At 45.6% G+C, this 13,746-nt stretch overlaps 1 long non-coding RNA gene across 1 annotated transcript in view; it reads right to left on the bottom strand.

The window, feature by feature from the left end:
* Positions 1 to 13,746, bottom strand: part of LOC146357000 (uncharacterized) — a 49,641-nt gene that overhangs the window by 31,382 nt on the left and 4,513 nt on the right. Inside the window, exon 2 of the long non-coding RNA XR_014788277.1 lies at positions 12,613 to 12,707. This is a non-coding gene — a long non-coding RNA (uncharacterized LOC146357000). The remainder of the gene's footprint in view (positions 1 to 12,612; positions 12,708 to 13,746) is intronic.

Raw genomic sequence — 13,746 nt, 5'->3', positions numbered from 1 at the left:
GCTCCTGACTGGGGATAAGTTTCCCTGCAGAGCAGAGGAGGCGGGGCCAGAAGACAAAGCTGCTTCCTTCTTAGTACTCATGTAGGGGCTTGTCCTGCTTACTTCTGAGTAGATATAAATCTCATGTTTCTTCTGAGTAGAAAGGCTATTTTAAAGTGCAGCTGAATTATTCAGTCCTGTTTCCTTCTGAGCCTTGCCCTGCTTACTTGTGGCTAGACATGCAGGGACTTGCCCTGCTTACTTGTGAGTAGACATGCAGTGGCTTGATATTGGAGATGCTATTTGAAAGTGCTGCTGAGTGATTCAGTCCTGTTGGACATTGTGTGTGCTCAATTTCAGCTGTCTGTCTCTTGCGGAAGTTTGGTGGAAAAGACAGAACAAGTTTCAGGATGTAGAATTATAAAGTTTTATACTTCAAAGTAGCTACTTTGAAGAATAAAACCTCTTTTCCTACATCTTGAGACTTGTTCTCTCTTTTCCATCAGGTTATCTGGATGTTTCCCCATTTTGCCTAATCTTAGGGAAATTCCCCAACAATTTTAATATTTGAGTGAGTGAGTGGGCATCTTTATATTTATTTATATTTATATCCCACCCTTCATTAAAATCCCAGGGCAAGTAACAGTATTAAAACAATAAAATACAACACATTGAATTAAGCCAATAGCAATCAGCAGAGAGAATCGAATATGTAGAGATCAGTCATATTTGTTGACTGCTCATAAATGCCCAGAAAAACAGGGTGGCACCAAAATGCCAGTAAAGTTGGCGTCAGGCATGTCTTTGGTGGGAGGGCATTTTTTAATTGCATTCACAGCAGCAAAGTATTGTAAGAAAGCAAAAGTGGCATCTTCTTTTGGCTTAAATAATTAGACAGTCACTGTTGTAATGACTGAAGTCTGCATTAGTATGCCCTCATTTTAACAAGCAGTCCCTTCAAGCATATGGACACAGCATGTCTTCGACTGTACTGGTTGATATAAATAGTGCTTAATATTCTATTCATTTCTTTGTGTCTTCATTGCAAGGCAGAATGATCATTCTATGCAGCATTTCCCATTTTCCTTGTTTTTTTTAGATGCACAAGGCTCTTTTGCTGAGAAGCATTTTTCTTCCTTTTACTCCTATAACTCAGATTCACTTCCGTAAAACATTTAAAAACCAAATATGTCAGATGATAGCCAATAAAGCATAAGGGACTACAGCACTGCCAGAAAACATTTGGTAAACAAGGGACCAAACCACTGAGTTCTTGGCTTGGGGGCCCCTGAATGATACAAGAGTATGCTTATGTTTTCCCTAGAACTCTTTCACTCTTATTTGTCCAGAAGCTATAAGTAAATTTCTGGGTATCATCCAATTAAATTAATCACAATTGATTCATAAGTGGATTTTAACCAATTAACCTGTTTATTAATTGATGAAGGACACAATCCCATGTTCACTAGGAAAGCATCCCAGCGGCCATGGGATTTTGCAGATCTCCCTTTTGGTTGGCGGAGAGGGAAGTCTGCCCTCAAGGGGGTGAGAACTGAGATGAGTAACTTCTTCTCACTCCATCCAACTGGCTTGTTTCCCAAACTTGAATGGGTGTATCTGAGATTCACCAGATCAAGAGAGAATACAATGGCTTTAAGGGTAGATCCCACTCAGTGATAGGTTTGCAAAGCTCTACCAGGTGTTTAGGGCTTCAAGAACTAATGTATGGGTAGTAGTCCCTGAAACCCCTCTCAAGCCAGACAACACAAATATGGTATTAAAGAATATATATTTATTGCTCAAACAGTCTAAGAGAATAACGCTTTAGCTAAGATGAGGCAGATTACAAACATCCCTAGATACACACAAGTTATGATCACTAAAAGTATAATGAAAATAATAGCAAGCATATTGTCAGCGTAGTAAAACCTAGGTTCCTCTCATTCTAACAGTCAATATCAGTGGTTCATACTTACCTAAATGGAAGGCATCATGGGTGAAGCCAGCCTAAGCATGTATGACAGGTTTCTCCCAGGATCTCTCTCCCAAACAAATCAAACCCTAGTCTTTTATAACCCCCATGAAGTCAATGACCTGATCTTTAGTTTCAGACCTGGTCTTACCACCATTCTCATTGTTTTCAATGTAACCAGGCCTGCCATTGACACCAGTAACACCTGAACAAAGGTATCCCTGCAAAATTAAGCAGCTTGCTTCTTCTAGTACCTAACTGACCCACCTGTTGCAGCCTTCCTTCATTTCCAAGAATGCATCCTGTTACTCATACTTACCTCATAATACACACACACGAAAGTCACGTCTACAAAATACAATAAATTCATATCAATTCCATGCAATACAATGCATATTCTGTTACAGATCCACCCTCAGAAGTGGAGCTGGCATCCAGGGTAGGCATGGTTGGGCATTTGCCAAGGGCCCACACTCCAGCAGGGACCAATGACAAAAGCCCCCTGGAGTTGTTCCTCAACTTCACCGTTGCAACCTGCATGTTCACCTGCCTCTCACCCTGGCCAAGACAACCTTGGTGGTGAGAAGGAGGAGCGGTAGATGCCACTGTCTGTTTCCTCCTTGGCTCTCTGCCTGGCAAGCAAGCAAGTGGAAGCAATGATGAGAAAGAGGCTGAGGAGCAATGCCAGCTGGCGACAATGGCAGTGAGAAAAGGGCCTCACTGAGGGAGGGAGATCCTTGAGGGTGTCTTGCCCCAGGGCTAAAGACCTGGAGCCAGCACTGCTCATAAGGCTCCCCCCATCAGCCACAGAAACGGCCTTGCTGCCCCCCTCGCTGTTCGTGCTCTGCTGAGAGCGCAGAAAAGGAGCATGCTGGGGGCATTTTGCAGGCATGCAAGGCCATGTCCAATGCCCTCCTGTTACCCTGACACGGCCCTGGAATGGGGTGGAAGTTAGGGATGTACAGATTTTGTTAAATCTTTTCCATCTGTCCTTCACGGATTGTCAGGCGTCTTCCGTTCCATCATCCGCTCATTGACGGAATCTGATGTTTTGCAGGAGAATTTTGTTCATTTGCAAATGAACATTAGTGCTAATGTTCACTTATACAAATGTGCATTTGCAAATGAACAGAATTGTGCAAATCCCCCCAAAGTAAAAAACCTGGAATTGTGGAATCTGCAGGTCAGATTCATAGAAATCTGAACTAATTTGAATCCGTTGTGGATTTCTTCAACATCGCTAGTGCGGGTGGGGCCATACACCATCCCTGGAACTGGCATTCTTATTTTTCCTGCAGCCAGCCCTCTCACACCTGCTGTCATGCCCACATGAGCCCAGAAGGCTTAGATTTGGCAGTTTCTCTCCCCCTCTTTCCTCCCCCAGTCCCATAAGATTCCCCTGCAAGGACGCATTCCCAGGCACAAGTACTTAGGAGTAAGAGCCCTAGTGAACACAGTGGGATTCAGGTCTGACTATACTTGCATAGGATTGCACTGTAAAGCAGCATAAATGCGCATGTGATGAAAACAGTCATTTGGGGGAAGTAATAAGGCTTTTTTTCCTTTGCTTTTCGGTGGTGCATGTATATGTTGCAAGATAGGCATTTCTTCCTTCCTGTGCAAGAGGGAAGGGAGAATGTCCTTTCTGAGACAGTGAATGTGATTTACAGTTTTTATAAGTACTTGTATTCAAAATAATATTTTTAGATGTGCTGCCTGATTAATCAGAGATGCCATTTTAACAGAATAAAGTGCTTTTAATTAATTAATGTAACTGATAAGGCTTGTTGTAGCCCTAATGAATTTGCTCTCTAAGGTGTCAGTAGTGCTGGAGTGGTGAGTGACTCGTGGTCTGCAAACCTCCACACACTTAACTTGGAGTAAGTGTTACTGAACTCAGTGGGACTTGCATGGGATGGCCATTTACATATTGCCAAAAAAAGAGAGGAAATGCATCACTAAAAAGAAGACACCAATGTGTATACTGTTTCCATGAGCTGGTCTATCTGTGTGCTAGTCTGTATGCAGTGATGCACATTTAGGAATCATTGCTGTAATCTAAATAGAAATACAATTCATGCCATCATATTGGGGAAGAGCATGACTAGGTGACCTGTGTGCTTGCTGCCCAGTCTGCTGTCCAAGTGCTACGTGTGGATCGTCAACTTCAAGGCCTCTACTCTCCTTTCTTATGGTTCTTTATCTTTAAACCAGACTTGGACAGGACAACCCTTCGAATAGGGCACTATCCTCTGTTAGGCCTTCGAATAGAGCCGGGCTGGGCAGAAAGTAGATCTCCATCTATTTTGGACTTCAACTCCCAGCATTCCTGACCATTGGTCATACTAGCAGGGACTTCTGGGGATTCAAGTCCAAAACATCTGGAGATCTACCTTTTGCCCACCCCTGAAATAGAGGACTATCCTCTGTGAAGTAGGACACATGGCCAGCCTAGCTTGCATCTGAGTGGATAAGCTTTGGAGCATAGAGTTAAGCAACTGCTATACAAGCGGTTCACCTCCGTATAATCAGAGCCAGTTTGGAGGAAGCACATCCCGGATTGATATGTGCTGAGGGGTGGGGTGCAGGGAGAGAGAATTGTTCATGCAAATGGTGTATTTGCATGAACAGCATAACTTGGACTTGTGAGATTACGGCTTCTCTCCCAAAACACAACTTGCGATTCACCTTTCCATGGATGAGAAGCTGCAATGATCTTGTTTGTGGCTCTTCAGTTGCACTGGTTGTTGTTAGCAGAATGTTTGTGTTTCGTGAGCAAGCTTTTCCCCCTCAAGTCAGCTGCCAGACATACTGCTGAAACCAACTCATCAGTGGTCCTTACATAAAAACTTCCAAGCACCATTTCCTAGCGTTGTTCTTTCCCGCTGCTTGAAACCCGGGTTCTCAAGCTAAGGTGTGGGCTCTCATAATGCTTCTTGGTGGAAAACGTCTGTACGCTCTCACCCAAAGCTTTAGAAGGATTTGGTTGAAATCCCAGCCTTCCCCAACAGGGCAGCCTTCAGATCTTTTGGACTACCACTCCCATCAGACACAGCCACCATGACTAATGGTCAGGAACAATGGGCATTGTAGTCCAAACCCATCTGGAGGGCACCAAGATGCAGAAAAGGGCACTAAAATGATCAAGGGGCTGGAGCATCTCCCCTATGAGGGAAGGTTACAACAGCTGGGATTGTTTAGCTAGGAGAAAAGATGAGTAAGGGGATACAAGACAGGGCTGTACAAAATCATGCATGGTGTGGAGAAAGTGGATAGGGAGACATTTTTCTCCATCTCTCATAATATTATAACCCGCAGTCATCCCATGAAGCTGATTGGTGGGAGATTCAGGACAGATAACAGGAAATACTTCTTCACACAGGGCATAGTTACATTGTGGAATTCGCTACCACAAGACGTAGTGATGGCTACCATTTGGATGACTTTAAAAGGGGGTTAGACAAATTTCTGGAGGAGAAGGCTGTCAATGGCTACTAGTTCTGATAGCTACCTCCAGTATCAGAGGCAGTATGCCTATGTACACCAGATGCTAGGGAACATGGCCGGGAGTGTGCTGTTGCACTCATGTCCTTTTTGTGGGTTTCCCACAGGAAGCTGGTTGACCACTGTGTGAACAGAATGCTGGACTAAATGGACCCTTGGTTTAATTCAGCACAGTTCTTCTGATGTTCTTAAGATAAGAAAAGCTGCTGACAGTATTGGGCTAGATGGGCCAATTATCTGGCTTGGTACAAGTCTACTTCCTATATGGTGGTAGTATTTAGGGGGGTAATCAGAGAAGCCTGTATGAAACAACTTTCTTAAACCTGGCGCCCTCCCTACAACTCCCAGCATTCCTGACCACTGGCCATGCTGGTTGAGGCTGATGGAAGCTCAAGTCCAAAACATCTGGAGGGTACCTGTTTGGGGAAGGCTGTTCCACCCCATAAATTTTGACCTGACCAAATTTTACCACAGGGCTGGAAAACAGCCCAGTTCTTGCCCTTTGATATAGGAGTCCTCCTGAGCCAATAATATCAGGCCCTCTTCTTCAGGCTTTCCTAGTGCCCTTGATGACCTAGGATAGCATAGTAATACAACCATGTTTGTTTATTTACTAGCAAAATGCATACAGTAGGAAGGACATATATTGCCTATGATTGTTGTTGTTGGCATTAGGTACTTTACAGAATTTTGCAGGCAAAGAAAAAAGTCTGCAACCTGAATGTCGACAGTGGAGAAGACAACAGAGGTAGGAGAAGAGAGAGCCAAGAGTACCAAGGTACGCATGTGAGCCAATGCAGTTAGACATCCTTAAGCTTGATTATAGTTGGAATGCGCATTAAGCGGTTAAGCCACTACATTGCATTATTATTAATTTTGAAATGAGTGGCAGCCATTCAGCTATATGAGAGAAAGCAGAGATGTACACTCAGGGAGATCATTAAAGTGGGGAACTAAATATGCCCTCTCTCAACTTTGTCCTAGATTGCAAACTATTCTAATACAGAACTTATTCTCCACGTGTGGATCCCTAAATAGCCAAAATGGCACCAACCACGCACAAGATGAACATATCAGGCTTGGGGGAACCCAAAGGTTTGCAGAAGTAGAATGAATCTTTAGGATGAAGGCAGCTCAATGAGGACTAGCATGCTCAGTAGGCACAGAATGCTGACTGACTGTTGAAGGGGGAAATGCTGAAATCCGTGTGTGTGTATATGTGTGGAATGGAATATCCTGGAAAAGGACATGGCGTCTGACTGGAACCCTGAACAGGAGCATTCCACACTGCAACATTCTGTTGCAGGTCCCACTTGTTTTTTCATAGAATTCAAAGCAAACCGCTGAGAACTGAGCCACATCCTAAGTATGTTGTTGTTGTTGTTATTTTATTGCATTTCTATACTGCCCCATAGCCAAAGCTCTCTGGGCAGTTTGCAGAAGTTGAAACATTAAATACAATATAAAAAGTTTAAAAGCCATTTACATAAAAGCACACAGACAACATACATAAACAACATATAACTAAAAACGACTTTGAACAGTCAGTCATAACTAAAGACACATCCAGGACCAATTAAAACTCATCATGTGTTGCCAAATGCCTGGGAAAAGAGATAGGTCTTAACCTGAAGCCGAAAATATAACAATGTTATATTCAGGCAGACCTCATCAGGGAGCTCATTCCACAGATGGGAGGCCACCACAGAGAAGGCCCTCTCCCCCATTGCCACCTTCCAAGCTTCCCTTAGATGATGAATGTAGAGTATGGATAGGTTCATTTTGGGAGAGGCGTGCCATCAGGTATTGTGGTCCCAAGCCGTGTAGGGCTTTATAGGTTAAAACCAGCACCCTGAATTGAGTTTGGACGCATACAGGCAGCCAGTGCAAGCGGGCCAGTCGGTCTTATATGTGCAGACATAGCATACTCATTCATCTATATGTTGCTACTCTAGGTTCCATTTCTTGAGCCTATTTTTAAACACACACACTCTCTCTTCCTTGAGCAGTGAGACATTCCAGGAATGGAGCACACCACTGACCCAGGTTTGGGGTCCTTTGGTGGAAGAGATGACTGGAGTCTTAAGGCATTTCAGTAATACAGAGATGGCCTGAGACATTTTGCTGCCTGAGGCAAAGATGGCATCCCACTTCATTCTGTGTATGGAAGCCAACTGGACTTGCAGTTGAATATTACTTCGACACTGCAATGGGATAGCATCCTCCACCACACCCAAGGGCAGAAGGCTAACTTTGAGGGTGCAGAACAAGCCATGTGATACATAGAGCTCTGTCCTCCAAGACTGAGGAATGGCTGGAGGGCTCAGGTGGAATGGCCAGGAGTTTGCTGCTCCACAGGATCTGCCACCTGAGGCAGCTGCCTCACTCCACCTAGTGGTAGGGCCGGCCCTGCTGTAATATTTGAGTTTATTTTCAAATATATGAGGCCAACCTAGGGGGAACACAGCCTAAATCCTAGAAAGAAAGAACTCCAGTGCCATACTTGAGAGGAGTTTCAAGAAGATTTTGTGATGTGGCATGCCAGGGTGCTGTTCAATCGAGCAGTGGGGCATTAAAAAGTCCTGCTATTGAAGCTCTCTGTATTCTTGCATTTGAGTTTAAATTTGAAATTGTCTTGAGACCTTTGTGTGGCCTCTAGAGATAATACTGTTTGTTACAAAAAAAAAAAAAGCTGAATACTATCAGTTTTAGATCACTGCCTTACTACTGCTGCTGCTATTACACCTACTACACAAAGAAAAGCTTAGATTGCATCTTTGGTTGCCACAGAATAGGTTCCTTCCTGCTAATGTTCAGGCCCATCAATTATTAATTTGCACTTGAAAACATTACATGGTCTGGAGTCATCTATTTTCTTCCCCATCTCCATGAAAGGAGTCTTTGATTCAACATTAACCACACAGGAAATACAGTGTTGCTGGAACAGTTACATGCCTGACTCAGAAGGCAAAGCATTCAAAAGGAGATGAACCTTCATAGGGGATGTGCTGTGATATAAATAGAAGGCTTCTTTAAAACAAGTTTGTTGGTTTTACACATGTTGGGCAAAATTAATTATTAGCATCACTTCATTGGTTTCAAAAGCAAAATACCAGAGAAAGGTTGACCTGCTGCCCTTGTAAAGCATTTGCTTTACAAACCACCAGTGATCACATATTTATAGTATGCTAAACCTAAGGCATGTTAGGTCAACAGGCCGATCTTAAACACCTTTAATTGGAGGATGATCCATGGATATCTGTTGTTTTCTGTCACTAGCGAATGGACATGGCTTTACATGGGTTGGAATAGCCATTAGCTTGATACAGCGAATCCCTCAGCAAACTTACACAGCTGAGTGAAGCCATGCCTGCTGGCTCCCCTGGTCATGGCGCACCCCTATAACCACCTGGGGGTGGGGTTCGCCCATTCAATTCCCCTGAGGTGGGTAAGGGTATACGGACCCCACCTACCTGGGTCCGCTGGGGGGTCCGTGGGGGGGGAGACGATCCGGTCCTCCCCCCCGGAATCCTCCCCAGCCGGCTCCACTCCACGGCGAGTCCGTGGAGCTGCCAGCTTGGGCTGGCCGCTGCCAGACTTCCGGCCGCGGCTGGTCCACGGACGCAAATGGCGTCCGGCATAGCGGACGCCATTTGCGTGCCTCCCTTTGGCTGTGATAAGCTACGTAAATCTTTACGTAGCCTATCATGGCCAAAGGGGGGCACGCAAATGGCGTCCGCTACACCATTTGCGTGCCCGCCTCGGCCGTGATAGGCTACATGAAGATTTATGTAGCCTATCATGGCAAAAAGGGAAGGACGCAAATGGCGTCTGCTATGCTGGATGCCATTTTGCATCCACATGGGGCAGCAGACAGACCCGGCCGGAGCCGGCAGTGCCAGCCTGCCAGGTAGGATCTGGCCGGGTCGGACTTCGCGGGGTGGGGTGGTCCGTTCTGCCACGGACTCCGGGGGGGCTGGATTCTGGAGTCTGTGGCGGAATTCTCTGCCATCCCTAGAGGTGGGGCTGCCCCACAGTAGAGGGCAGGCATATAATTCTGTTCCCCGGCTGACTAATCTCCCCTGGCTTCAAACTGTATGGACTGCAAAGCTATGTGCTGGCTGAGGAAGCCCACCCATAGTGGATGAAGGCGTTGCTTGCAGGCTTCAACACATGGACACATTAACATTAATTAAAATTAAATAATGCGCTTTAAAACCCAAAGAGTCCTGAGGTGCACACTCCTAGGGTCCCCTTAGCATGCATGCCAGGTTTTGGGTGTCTAGGTTTCACACTCTTTGCAGTGTGGTGCTGACTGATGGACAGACTCACATCCTATTTGTGTTAGGGCTGCTGCTATCAGCACAACACACTTACTGTACAATCCTATGTTGACTCAGAAGTAGGTCCCATTGTGTGCAGGCATGCTTATTCCCAGGAAAATTTGCTTAGCATTGCAGCCTTAAGCTGGTTTACAGCCCAATCCTTTTGCAAGTTTATTTGGGAGTAAGACCCACTTGCTCCCAAGTAAGTGTGTGTCAAGGTTTCCCTTATGACTTGGACCCCCCGAGCAACCTTTTAAGGATCTCTTCCCTCCTTAAGATTCCCACCTTCCTTCTTTTAAACCTGATCTTGTCTGATCTCAGAAGCTAAGGAGGGTCAGCCCTGGTTAGTACTTGGATGGGAGACCGCCTGGGAATCAAGCTTCCTGCACTGAGCAGGGGGTTGGACTCAATGGCCTTGTAGGCCCCTTCCAACCCTATGGTTCTATGATTCCCCTTCCCAGTAATGTTGGGTTTACGCTGTAGATGTGGGGTACTGACACTCTAGACACAGGGCTTAACCACAACAGTTTTACTAGTAGATTTAAATCAAACAAATCACAACTACAGGTGTTTACACGATGAGTGATACAAAATGCATTAAAAGAAAATAAAAGTTGCAAAATGCAAGTTCCTTTACCCTAGATGTCCTTAGACTTTTCTAGTCTGCTTCTTCCTGCTCACTCTTCAGACTCTGCTCTCACTTCAGGCTCTGGCTGTCTTTGCCCTTACTGGCTCTCTCACTGCCTTTATATACCCTCCTCCCTCAAAACCGAAAGTACTGCTTCAAACCTGAAGAAATGAAACTTAAGTGGAGAATTGAAACTGACATTTAACCAGAGAAATGAAACTACTCCTCTCAGGGTTACCACCCCCAACAGAAAACTCCAGGCCTCTAAGCCTGGCTATTTTCCCTCCTTTGCCTCTGTAGGCCTCAAACCATCACAGTCTGCATGGATTGTAACCTTAGAGGGCAATCCTATGCATGGCTGGCTGGGGAATACTGGGAGTTGTAGTATTCTGTCTAAACATGTATAGGATTGCCCCCTTAATCTCATTGATTTTTCAGTTCAGAAAAGATGTAGGAAGTTGCCTTAAACAATTTCTCAGTCTAGGCCAGTATGTTCTTCAACTCTCAATGGTAGCGGGTCTCCTGGCTGTTAGGTAGAGGGTCTTTCGCATCACCTGCTTTTTAACTGGAGATGCCAGGGATTCCATTTGGCACTTCCTGCATAGAAAGCATGTGTTCTACCACTGAGCTACAGTCCTTCCCATAGGTGACCGGGGGCAAAGGCAGCGCTCCTGACCCTTTAATCATAGCCATGCAGAAGAGGGAATTCCAAGAAGTGTCATTGTTCCCACCCCTACATGACAAGCCACACTTGCCAAAATTCTGAATTCTGTTTAACTTTAAAATATACCATAGGGTGGCTGTGGCTTAACTAGAATGTTGCACTAGTGGAAATCTGCTAGCATGATGGGACTTTCTCTTATTTTCCTCCAGCTGCCCCCACCCCTTTTGTCCTGCTGACACAAGGCCTGCAGGGTTTTGGACTGGGCAGTTCCTCCATCTCAATTTCTTCCTCTCCCTCCCCCTAGGATTGTCCTGTTAGCTAGATACATTTTACTTGCTTGAGTAGCTCGCTTGGGCATCTGAGAGCAGAATTCCTTGCAGAGAAAATGGGCTGAGGGAGAGGTGAAGGTACTGCCAAACTCAAAGCCCTGCAGGGGTATGTGGAGAGTGGGCAGCTGAAGAGAAAATAAGCCATCTCCTCCTCACTGCAGGCACATGAAAAACTGCACTCATTCTTTTTCAGGATCCATCAATAATTCTCCCCTGACCCCTTTCTCTCTCCCTGTTTACCATGCCCATGCAGCCCCCATCGATTCAGACACGCAAGCACGCAACCCCCCCAAACCCCAGGCTGCTCCCAGCCATCTCCCCCAGCCCCCACTGGCTTCCTGGTGCTCTCCCTCCGCCCCTCCCTGCCGGCTTCCCTGACACCCCATCTGGCTAGTTACCACTGCTCTTCCTAGCCCCCTCCCCCCCGGTTGCTCTTGTAAGCCCTCACTAGCTCACCAGACAGAAGTCACAGGAGTCCCTTTTACTTTCCCCCCTTCTTTTTCTTGGAGACTGGGCAGAGGAAAGCATCACCCTGTAGCCATCCACGATCTTCATGTCTAAGGGCTCCTTCACACCAGGCTTTTATCCTTCACAGAAGTTTGCGGGCTCTTTACATGATGCAGTGACCCTGCTGTGACCCTCCTGCACCAAATGCCCTTTCTTCCATTTGTAAATAGATTGCAGATAATGAGTTATCAAATTACCCACCTTGGGTTCCACTTCAGTTTCCTCCATGAAAAGAGTTAAAGTGGCAAGGAAAGTCATGAGATCAATGACAGATAATGGAAGACTCAGATAAGGGGTGGCGGGGCAGGGGGAGGGAAAAAGAAAGCACATGTAAAGGGAGTCAGTTGTGATCCTGCATTTAAAACGGAAGCAGAAGGCCCTGTTTTAAATGCAGGATTTTAAGCTGGTGTAGAATGCCCTAAGAATGGGCCTGTTTGCATGTCACACTAAGCCACCATGGGATAATTAACCCCCAAGGCTTAGCAGTGTGTGTGGGTGGCCATTTTGAATATTCAAGCCACAACTGTGGCTTGTTGAGTTGTGCGAACTCAAAGAGAGGGTAGGGTTTTGGCATGGATAACAAACCTTGGGGTTGTGGGTTGCTTGTTAACCACACCAACAACCCACTCTTGCTAGGTCCGCATGACACAAATCACAGCTGGGACCTTAAATAAGCCACAACAAGATGCAAGAATTGTGCATACCTGGTCATTGTCACTGATGTGTGGCCCAGAGTCATTAATGGGAACTGAAGATGGCAGCATCTGGAGGCTCTCACTTTGCTTTGAAGTGATCCCAGCTGCCAGGAAGAAAAATTATTTTAAAAACATTGGGTAGGGATGGAGCAACTTGGTGGGTGCCAAGAAAGCTGTCCAGAGGTGCACTGATGCCCATAGGCACCACACTACCTACCTCCAAGCTAGACTGTATATTCTACCTTAATGGAATACATTTTAATTAATTAATTATTTTATTGATAATTATTATCAATAAAATAATTGAGATAATTGAGGGCGCAATCCTATGGGGATAGTCGGCTGCCTCCAAACTCATAAGAGGCTGACTATCCAATGCAGGGCAGGCAGAGTGCGGAGGGCATCCTCTGGCCGCCCTGCATTTGTGGCCGATTTCAGCTGTCTAGGCGAGAAACATCGGGGGGGGGGGGGAGGCCAGATGGTGAATAGGAAGCGTCATAATGGCACTTCTGTGGTCCCCTCCTCACCTCCAGGAATGCCCCCTTTTCGCCCACTCCATGCTACTCTTATGAGCGCAGAGACGGGGATGAACCGTGCCGCCCACAAGGCGGTATGAGAGGGGAAGGGGAGTCAGATTTCTGGGAACAGAAAAATCACATTGCCATCTAGATGCTGTCTAGCGGCCATAAGATTGCACCCTAAATATATCCTTCTTTAACAACATTCATGTGTGCATACAATTCGCATGAGGGTAGGGTCAATTTAAAGGTGCTTTCAGAGTCATGTGAAAGCACAGATATGTATCTCACAGGACTGTTGTGAGGACAAATGAAGTTAGGATTGTAAAGGCGCAATCTGATGCAGGTTTAAGCAGCAAAAAAAGTCCTACAATTCCCAGCATTCTCATGCAACTCCCATACTGGCTGGGGAATGATGGTAGTGGTAGGACTTTTCTCTCTCTAAACCTGCATAAGATTGTGCCCTAAAGAACGAGTGTTCACATGTTATATATTCAGATCTCATGGTGAGGAAAGAAAGAGAAATGTGAACGATCCCTTGGGGATAATTTCCATTTGTATTTCTTTCCTCACAATGAGAACCTAGAAGCCAAAGAATACTGCCAGGTTTTAAGCACAGTAGATG

Source organism: Heloderma suspectum, chromosome 1 (assembly GCF_057233095.1).
Source record: "Heloderma suspectum isolate Gila_16-S chromosome 1, 16-S_ref, whole genome shotgun sequence".
Lineage (NCBI taxonomy): Eukaryota > Metazoa > Chordata > Lepidosauria > Squamata > Helodermatidae > Heloderma > Heloderma suspectum.
This window is presented reverse-complemented; position numbering and strand designations above follow the sequence as displayed.